Here is an 11,483-nt window from a genome sequence, read left to right as displayed (position 1 = left end):
TGTTGGAGATGTTGGGTTAAGGTGTTGATTTTGACTCTTTCTTCTTTTTTGATGTGTGCTTTTATTGCTATAAGTTGGCCTCTGGTCACTGCTTTTGCTGTGTCCCAAAAATTTTGGTAGGTCATGTTTTCATTCTCATTTAATTCTAGGCATATTTTAGTTTCATTTTGTATTTCTTCTATTACCCAAGTCATTTTCAAGGACAGTGTTATTCAGTTTCAATGTGTTTGCTCTTTTTCCATTCATCTTCCTATTGTTGATTTCTAATTTTACAGCAGTGTGATCTGAGAAGATGTTTTGCAGTATTTCAATGTTTTTAAATTCATTGAGGCTTGCTTTGTGACCTAATATTTGGTCTAAGCACAAATAGAGTCTTAATTTTATTTTGAAGGATGGTGTACAAACTTAGTTAAGCATTTAATATAAATGATGAGAGAAGTAGACTGTAATATTCTTTTATTATCAGAGAATTCCTGCTTAAAAGACTAAAAGTTCCTTTTATAATGATAAATTAATTTGATGAGTTTCAAAGTAAGTTAAATAGGTGCTCTGGTTACCTAGTGCAGCTCTGACAAGAATTACCACAAATGAGATGGCCTTAACAAACAGGAGTTTATTTTCTCACAGTTTGGAGGCTTTGAGTCCAAGTTCAAAGTGCCAGGCTCTAGGGGCTAGGTAAAAGGCCCTCAAGCTTGGGGTCCAGCTCTGCCTCCTGCTTCTGGCCCACTGGAGCTAGAGGCATTTCTTCACTCAGACAGTTGCTGGCTGCTGAGGCTGACAAACCCAAGGTGAACAAATCAAAAGTTACAGTCATGATGTTACCAGACCACACAGCAGGCCATTAATTTAAGTTCATCGTAAGTCCCAAAGTCAGCAGAGCATGGCAGGCTGCTGAACAATGACATGACTACATGTCAGGTCCAAGCGTGCCATAAGCTAGAGGCCATTCCCAATGCTGCTGCTTATATACGGGAAGCAGAGCACATACCCAAAGGCAGCTACTCAGCTGCTCACAGTAGATTCCACCATGGAGCTGATTACCAGTCTCATGATGGGGAATACTACATCCAGCTGCCCAGCCACTCAACCAGGCCTAGCCATGCTGACACAAAGATATAACCACCACAGGTAGCAAACAAACACATGAAGAAATCTTTGTAATCATTAGCCATTAAGAGATGAAAATCAAAACAACCATGAGATAGCATCTCACCCCAGCATTAATAGCAAAGTTCAACAAGACAGAAAATACCTAATGCTGGTGGGGATGTGGAGAGATTGAGATTCTCATACACTGTTGGTGGGACTGTAAAATGATACAACCACTGTAGAAATCAGTATGGTGATTCCTTAAAAAGTTGGAAATAAAAATACCTTTTAACCCAGCAATCCCATTACTGGGTATATATTCTAAAGAAGTGAGAGGCAGGACATGAATAGATATATGCACACCCATGTTCATTGCAGCACTATACACAATAGCAAAGAGATGGAAACTACCTAAGTTCCCATTAACTAAAGGAATGGATAAACAAACTGTAGTACCTATTCACACAGTGGAATACTATGCAACCCTGAAGAGTAATATAGAATCTGAAAAGCATTGCATAACATGGATGAACTTGGAGGACATTATGTTAAGTGAAATAAGTCAATCACAGAAAGACAAATATTGTATTAGTCCACTTTTGTAAAAAGTCAAGGAAAGATTTATAGATAGAAGGAAACTTTCTTTATTGGTTACCAGGAATGGGAGGAAAAGCAGTGAATATTTTTAGATAGGGTGAAAAAAATGTATATAGAGATATAGATATGTATATAGATACAGATGGGAGCTCTGGTGGTGTAGTGCCTAAGGCATTTGACTGCTAACCGGAAGGCTGAAAGTTCAAACCCACCAGCCACTCCTCAGAAAGAAGGTTAGGCAATCTACTTCCATAGAGATACACCTTGGAAACCCAAGGAGGGGTCGCTGTGAGTCAGTTTCAACTCAATAGCACTGAGTAGTTTGTGTTTTGATAGATATAGATATAGAAACCAAAGTTTTTAGTGGTTACCAGGGGTAGGAGGGAGGACGAATGGGGAAGCTTTTGCTTGGGGGTCATTGAATTTATGCTAATTGTGTTTTTATATTTTGGAAAAGAATAGCAATAATGGTGGCACAGCATGAAAATGTCATCAATATCCTTGAGTCATAAATGTGGAAGTTGTCATATTAGTGAATGTTTTGTTGTGTGTGTTTTCACCACAATAAAAGTAAAATAAATAAAAGCTAGAGTCTGCAGTACAGATTACATCTTGACATAAAGACAAAGAAAATCCTCATAACTGGACCAATAAGCAACATCATGATAAACGGAGAAAAGATTGAAGTTGGCAGGGATTTCATTTTACTTGGATCCACAGTCAACACCCATGGAAGCAGCAGTCAAGAAATCAGATGTTGTATTGCATGGGCAAATCTGCTGCAAAAGACTTTTTTTAAAGTGCTGAAGAGCAATGATGTCACTTTGAAGATGTGTACCTAACCCCAGCCATAGTATTTTCAGTAACCTCATATGCATGTGAAAGCTAGGCAAAATAAGTAAGGAAGACTGGAGAAGAGTTGATGCCTTTGAATTATGGTGTTGGTGAAGGATCCTGAAAATATAACAGATTGTCAGAAGAATGAACAAATCTGTCCTGGAAGAAGTGCAGCCAGAATGCTCCCTGGAAGCGAGAATGGCCAGATTTCACTTCAACTACTTTGGTGATGTGGTCAGAAGTGACCATTCCCTGTAGAATGCTATAATGCTTGGTAAAGTGGAGCGTCAGCAAAAAAGGGGAAGACCCTTTACAAGATGGATTGACACAGTGGCTGCAACGATGGGCTCCATTATAGCAATGATTATACGGATGGCCCATAACTGTGTAGTGTTTTCTTCTGTTTTACATAGGGTTACTATGAGTTGGAGTTGAGTTGATGGCCCCTAATAACAACAACATATATATATATATATATATATCTCCCCAGGAATTTACCTCCACCTTATTAACACAGGGTCATATGTGTGTGTGTGTGTGTGTGTGTGTATCAAACCTCTTACTGTCAAGTCAATTCCTATTCATAGCAGTGATTGAACAGAATAGAACTGCCCCATAGAGTTTCCAAGGCTGAAAATCTTTATGGAAGCAGACTGACACATCCTTCTCACACGGAGCAGATGGTGCGTTCAGACCAATGAGCTTTGAGTTAGCAGCTCTGTGCTTAACCACTGCACTACCAGGGCTCCTATATATATGTTGTTGTTGTTATTATGTGCCATCATGGTGGACCTGACTCAGAAACCCTCCTTGGGTTTCTGAGGCAGTATCACTACGGAAGTAGATTGCCCAACTTCCTTCTGAGAAGTGGTTTGAACTGCCAACCTTCTGGTTAGCAGTCAAATGCCTTAGGCACTATACTACCAGAGCTCCCTCCTATATATATATTATTTACATATATAAGTGATACTCATGGATCCTGCCGAAATAAATGATGCTTAAAAATATAGTTATAATGCTCTTAATTGGATGCTAAATTAAAAATTTTCCACTTAGTTCTCAACTAAATACAATTATATATACATTTTAAAAGTTAAAAATGCTGAGTGTTGTCTCTGGGAGCTGAAATTATAGGTGAATTGCACCTTCTCTTATATTTTTCTGAGTTTTTACAAGCTTTCTACAGTCATTTGGTTACATTTTTATTATCAGGGAAACATACAAATCTTATCATTTTAGTATCTTTATCCATCAATTTAAATTATTTTGCTCACACTAGATCTTGGTTCTAATAATTATCTTCTAAAAGTGAGTGTCAATCTGTGGAGGTTCTAACAACCACAGGCAAGCCCTGCTAATGATTCATAAATAGCCACAGGAAATTACCTCTGCCTTATAAACAGCACAGCATCATGTCCTCTTGCCTTTAACTTCTAACAGCAAATTTGGCCTGGGACTCAACAGACTACTTTAATTAATGCTGTTCTTATTCCAACAATATTCTTTGCTTCAGTTAACTTAAGAGCAGCTGCTATGTTACAAAACTGAAGAGAAGTATTGGATGAGAGTTTCTTGGCCAAAAAGAGGATTTCTGTTTCCTTGGAAGTGTTACAAACACTCTCATTCCTCACCTGGGGAACAAATAACGTTGGGCGTTCTGTCATTCTGATATCCCAAATCATTATGATGAATGTTGTTTCTTTAGGTGCAAGGGCAGAGTTAAACTGTGTAGGAAGAGTAAATAACCTTCACAAAAATATAGCCACATGCAGGAAAGGTACTGAAAAGACAAATACTGCACCAGCCTCTGAAATAGAATCTACCACAAGATTAATCCATTATGTGCATAATGTTGAGTGTAGCACATAGTAGGGGCTCAATCTACCTTAAATTGTATAAATGTGAAGTATGACTATAAAGTATTAAAACAGGTACTATAGGTTGTCATATTATTTTATAGCAATTGTTTTTGTAGTATTTTATAGTTATAGACAGGATCTTCTACAAAAGATCAGTGATGTTCTTGTCTAAAAGTAATGCTTTTGATTAATGTTTGTAGTATAATAAGAGGAAATACATTTGGCAGTCAAACAGAACTGGGTTCCAACCCCTGCTCTCATAATGCGAGTTTATGTCCTTGGGCAAATAACCTACCTCTATAAACCCCAGAGTCTTCATTTGTAAAATAAGAAAAAAAACAAAACCTAATCAGAAATTTTGAGTGGTAGTTAAATGAAATGATATGAATAGATCAGTGCTTGAGCTATACTGTGTCCAGTAGATAGTGACTATTATTATTCTTGAAATGAACATATTTCATTGTTAGTATCTCAAACAACAATAAAATATGGGAGCTCTGGTGGCATAGTGCTCAAGGCATTTGACTGCTGGGGTCTGAATTCAGATAATCCTGGTTTCAAGTCCTGGTTTCATCTCTTATTAGTTGCATGTCTTAGTGAAGTTACTGAGCTTTCTTAATTCTCAGCTTCTATATCTATAAAATGAGAATTAAAGAATTTACCTCAGAGAGTTGTTATGGAGATTCAATTAAATAATTCATAGAAGAAATTTGATAGACAGCTAGAATTTTAAGAGCCAGCAAATATTAGTTAACATAAATCTCTTATTGGCAGATCCAGCCCATGGTGATGCTGATCTTCCCCCTGGTTTCCAAATGTTCAAATTTTAAAACCCTTGTTCAACTGGACTATTTTATATGAGCATATAGGAAAGTCCTATAGATCACTTCTCTTTCCAGTCTTCACCCATCTGCCCTGATATTCATAACTGCATTTTCAGTATAGAGTTAATGGATATCTTCTTTTCATCCTGTTCCTTAGTCAGCTTACCAGACATCTGAAGTTCTGCTGTATATGACCCATAAATCTTTATTCAGTATTATTGTTGTTGTTGGGTGCCTTTGAGTCAATTTTGACCCCTAGCAACCCCCTGTTACAGAGTAGAACAGCCCACGGTGTTTTCTTGGCTGTAGTCTTTATGGAAGCAGACCAGCAGGTCATGCCACCATGAAGAAGGTAGGGGTTTCATACTGCCAACCTTTCAGTTAGTAGCTGTGAGCTTCACCATTGCATTACCAGAGCTCCTTTTTTCAGTGTTACATGACCTCTAAATTTTTCTATCTTTTATCACTATTGGGTGACAGATAAAATGAAAATTATTTTATTTATTGCAGATAAAATAAAAATTATAAGAACTCTTACAAAGTATTAGTGCTTTATATTATCAACCTCTATTTAAAAAAAAAAAAAAAAAAGCTAGAGTTTCATTCCTCAGCTAACTTCTCAGACGGCCCTGTAAGCTGGACAAAGGGCACATGATCTATCAGGCTGTTTCCCACCATCTTTTCTGTTCTGTCCATTTGGATGTCTCTGCCTCTACCAAATACCTGCTTTATACCAACCCCACAACCTTCAGGGTCCCTGCTCACATCTGTAATCATCAGAATCTACATGTTGGTGGACATCACATGACAGAATTTTGAAAGATCAAACACTTATTAATTGCAAATACAACATATATTGAGGGAACCTGAGCCATGTTTGATTAAGAACTCACTAAGGCTGAGCACCAACACTCATCTGACAGTTTGTTGGACTATGGTGGCTTGCATGTTGCTGTGATGCTGAAAGCTATCCCACAAGTATTTCAAATACCAGGAGGGTCACCCTTGGTAGACCAAGAAAGACTAGAAAGAAAGATGTGGCCAGCTCCACTTCTGAAAAAATTGACCACTGTAGACCTTAAGAATAGAAGAGAAACATTATCTGATATAGTGCCAGAAGATGAACTCCTCAGCTTGTAAAGCACTCAAAATACAACTGGGAAAAATATGCCTCCTAAACATATTGTTGACCTTAGTGGTGTGGATGCAGTAAAGCTTTTGGAACCTTTATCTGCTGATGTGGCATGACAAAAAACGAGAGGCAACAGCTGCAAACATCCATTAATAATTTGGATGTGGAATGTGTGGAATATGAATCCACAGAAATTGAAAGTTGTCAAAAAGGAAATGCAATATATAAAGATTGATATCCTAAGGGTTAGTCAGCTAAAATGAAGTTGCATCAGACATTTTGGATAAGACAATCACATGATCTACTGTGTGAGAAATGACAAATGAAGAGGAATGGCATCACATTCATCATCAAAAAAAAATTCCAAGGTCAGTCTGTAAATGTAATACTGTCAGTGATAGCATAATATCCATAATCCTACAAAGAAGATTAGTTAATACAACTTTCATTCAAATTTATGTACCAACCACTAAAGCCAAAGATAAAGAAATTTAAGATTTTTACCAACTTCTTCACTCCAAAATTGACAAAATATGCAAGCAACATGTATTGATAATTTCTGTGATTGGAATGTAAAACTAAGAAATAAAGGATTATCAGTAGTTGGAAAATATGGCCTTGGTGACTTGGTGATAGAAATGTTGCTGGACATCACATGACAGAATTTTGAAAGATCAAACACTTATTAATTGCAAATACTTTTTGTAACAACATCAACCGTGACTATACACATGGACCTTGCCTGATGGTATACACAGGAATGAAATCAACTACATCTGTGGAAATAAATGACAGAGAAGCTCAATATCACTAGTCAAAACAAGGCCAGGGGCCCACTATGGAACAGACCATCAATTGCTTATATGCAGGGTTAGATTGAAGCTACAGAAAATTAAAACAAGTTCATGAGAGACAAAATATGACCTTGAGTATAAACCACCTGAATTTAGAGATTATCTGAAGAATATATTCAACCCATTGAACACCAGTGGCTGCAGACAAGGCAAGTTGTAGGATGACATCTAGGACATCATTCATGAAGAAAGCTAAAGGTCATTAAAAAGATGGGAAAGGAAGAGAAGAAAAAAATGAATGTCAATAGAGTACTCTGTTGTCAGTGAAGGCAAACATTGATCTAATGTGAGTGATCAACATGGTGGCATTGAGGAAGAGGAAGACATAGAGAGGTACATGGGAGGTGCAGACAACAAAGATGAACCCTTTTGCACATACAATACTGCATTGTCAGTGAAGCCAAACATAGGTATACAGGTGGATAGATAGGTGGACAGGCTGAACATATTAGGTATGTCTATGCAGTGGGGAATGTACCCAAGACCATGTATAGGGTTGGCAGACAATGTTTCTACAGGTGTATTTGTATATTCTGTAAGAATTCCCAGTTGTATAGTAAAGCTGACAAGGGACAAGCTTGTAGTTACCTCTTGGGCACAGTCAGCTACCCAGAGGGAGTGAGTAGTTGGACCTGTTGGCTCGAGACCACAGTCACAGGAGACATCAAGCTCAACTGGCATAACATACTACACAAAACATTGTTCCACCTCCTACTTTGGCGAGTAGTGACCAGGATCTTAAAAGCTTGCAAATGGCCATCTAGATGCAACAATGGGTGTTCCCTCATCCAGAGTAAAGAAAAATGAAGAAAACCAAAGATTCATGAAAACAATTAGTCCTAGTGACTGTGATCCTCAGGCTATGCAACTATGAGACCAGAAGAACTAGAAGGTGCCCAGCTACCACTGTCGACCACTCAGAGGGGGATCTATGTAGAAGATCCTGGGCAGAGTGGGAGAACAATGTGGAACAAAACTCAAAATCATTACAAAAAAAAAAGGACCATTTGCTGGTCTGATAGAGCCTGATGGAACCACAGAGACTATGATCCTTAGCTATCTTTCAGGTCCAGAATTGAACCCACTCCTGTGGCTCCCAGCCAAACAAAAGACAGGCATATGAGCTGAACATTTGCATTATACTCCTTGGAAAGATCAATCAGGGGAGAATAGAAGGGCTGTATATGCACAGGGAGACAGCTGGAGGGTGGCTAGGCAGGAGTGCATGGGAGGGAAGGACACAGGGAAGAAGTAACTGTGGGGAAGGAGTGGGAGGGGAGCTGCTGTATTGTGGGAATTTGCAGTCAATCTCATGAGACAAAGTGTATGTGAGCTGCTGTATGGAAAGTGAATTTGCTCTGTAAACTTTTACCCACATCACAATAAAAATTGGAAAAAAAAATCCCATTGGTCATGTTCTAGAATCGATAATGGTGATGACTGTACAACTCTGGGAATATACTTAAAACTAGTGAATTATATACCTTACCTGGGTATATTTTTTGATATGTAAATTATACTTCAATAAAACTTTTTTTTTTTAATGAATGTCAGAAGGAACTGAAAATTGTTCTTGAATAGAGAATAGTTAAAAGGAGTTAAAGAGATGAAAGGAAGATTCCAAAGAGCATCTCAAAAGGGCAAAGTAAAACATTATAATGCAATGTGCAAAGATTTGGAGTTGGAAAATCAAAGGGGGAAGAATACACTCAGCATTTCCCAAGCTGAAAGAACTGAAGAAAAATGTCAAGCTTTGAGTTGTGATACTGAAGGATTCAGTGGGAAAAAATATTGACTGATTCAATAAACATCAAAAGAAGATGGAAGGAATACACAGTGTCACAGTACCAAAATGAATTGGTCGATGTTCAACAATTTCAGGAGATAGTGTATGATCAAAAATCAATGGTATTGAAGGAAATAGTCCAATCTACATGGAAGGAATTGGCAAAAAAACAAGGCTCCAGGAATTGATGGCATACCCTTTGAAATGTTTCAACAAAAAAATGAAGCACTGGAGAAGCTCACTTGTTTGTGCCCCAGAAATTTGGACAACGAATTAGAAGAGATCCATATTTATGCACATTCCAAAGAAATTATCAAACAGAATGCAGAAATTATCAAACCATATCATTAACATCACAGACAAGTAAAATTTTGCTGAAAATGATTTTAAAAAATAAATTTGTAGCATTACATCAACTGGGAACTGTCAGAAATTCAAGCCAGTTTCAGAAGAGCAGGTGGAATGACAAATATAACTGCTGATGTCAGATGGGGCTTGAATGAAAGCAAAAAATATCAAAAAGATGTTTACCTGTGTTTTATTGACTATACAAAGGCATTCCACTGTGTGGATCAGAACAAATTTTAGATAACATTGTGAAGAATAAGAACTCCAGAACATTTAATTGTGTTCATGAGAAATCTGTCCATAGACCAAGAGGCAGTCATTTGAACACAGCAAGGGGATATTGTGTGGTTTAAAATCAGGAAAAGAGTTTTTCAGGGTTGTACTCTTTCACTGTACTTATTCAATCTGTATGCTTAGCAAATAATCAGAGAAGCTAGACTATTTGAAGAAGAATGTGGCATCAGGATTGGAGGAGGACTCATTATCAACCTGAAATATACAGATGACACAATCTTGCTTGCAAAATGTGAAGAAGACTTGAAGTACTTACTGATGGAGAGCAAAGTCTGAAGCCTTCAGTATGGATTATACCTCAACATAAACAAAGCCAAATTCCTCACAACTGGAACAGTAAGCAAAATTATGATAAATGGAGAAAAGATGGAGGCTGTCAAGGATTTTGTTTTACTGGGATACACAATTGACACCTAATGAAGCAGCAGTCAAGAAACAAATGACATATTATACTAGACAAATCTACTGCAAAAGATCTCTTTAAAGTGTTAAAGAGCAAATTGTTACTTTGAAGACTAAGGTGAGCCTGACCTAGGCCATGGTATCTTCAATAGCCTCATATGCATGTTACTGCTGGACAATGAATAAGGAAGACTACAGAACAATTCATCCATTTGAATTTTGGTGTTGGCAAAAATGTTGAATGTATCAAGGACTGCTAGAAGAGTGGAAGAATCTGTCTTGGAGAAAGTACAGCCAGCATGCTCCTTAGAAGGTTGAGTGGATAGACTTCATCTCTCATACTTTGATCGTTTTGTCAGAAGGTATCAGTCCCTGGAGAAAGATACCAGGCTAGGTAAAGCAAAGCGTCAGAGAAAAAGGGAAGACCCTCAATGAGACAGATTGATACAGTGGCCTTTGATGATGGGCTAAAGCATAGAATTGATTCTGAGGATAGTGCAGGATGAGGCAGTGTTTCATTCTGTTGCACATAGGGTAAGTGTGAGTCGAAAAAACAAAGCAATATGCAAACTGAACTTGATAGGTGAAAATAAAATGAGAATATGGATACAATCACTCTAATGACCAGAAGAATTGATCCATGTTCATCCATTTCAGGATGCAGCATATGTCAAGAACCAGTAGTATTGAAGGAAGAAGTCGAAGCTGCTCTGAAAGAAGTGGTGAAAAACAAGTTTCCAGGAATTGACGGGATACCCATTGAGATGTTTAAACATACGGATGCCTTACTGGATACACTCATTCAGCTATGCCAAGAGATTTGGAAGACAACTACTTGGCCAACTGACTAGAAGAGATCTATATTTGTACCCATTCCAAAGAAAAATGATCCCACAGAATGTGGAAATTATTGAACAATATCATTAATATCGCATGCAAGTAAAATCTTAAACTCACTGCCATGGAATCAGTCCTGAATCATAGAAACCCCTCCTTGGGTTTCCAAGGCAGTATCTCTATGGAAGTAGATTGCCCAACCTTCCTTCCAATAAATGGCTGGTGGGTTTGAACCACCAGCCTTCTGGTTACCAGTCAAATGCCATAGGCATTATGCTACCAGAGCTCCCAAATAAAATCTTACTGAAGATAGTTCAAAAATGGTGACAGCAGTATATCAACAGAGAACTTCCAGAAATGCAAGCTCGATTCAGAAGAGGGGGTGGAACAAAGCATATCATTGCTGATTTCAAGTCAATCTTGGCTCAAAGCAAAGAATACCAGAAAGATGTTTACTTGTGTTTCCCTTTTTTTTCATACAGTACTGCATTGTCAGTGAAGGCAAACATGGGTATATGAATGGATAGATGGGTGGACAGGCTAAACAATTAGGTATATCTATGAAATGGGGAGTGTATCCAAGAATATATATAGGGTTGGCAGACAATGGTCCTATAAGTTTAT

This window comes from Orycteropus afer, unplaced genomic scaffold (assembly GCF_000298275.1).
Source record: "Orycteropus afer afer isolate SDZICR_OR568_19922 unplaced genomic scaffold, OryAfe1.0 scaffold00011, whole genome shotgun sequence".
In the NCBI taxonomy this organism is placed as follows: domain Eukaryota; kingdom Metazoa; phylum Chordata; class Mammalia; order Tubulidentata; family Orycteropodidae; genus Orycteropus; species Orycteropus afer.
This window is presented reverse-complemented; position numbering follows the sequence as displayed.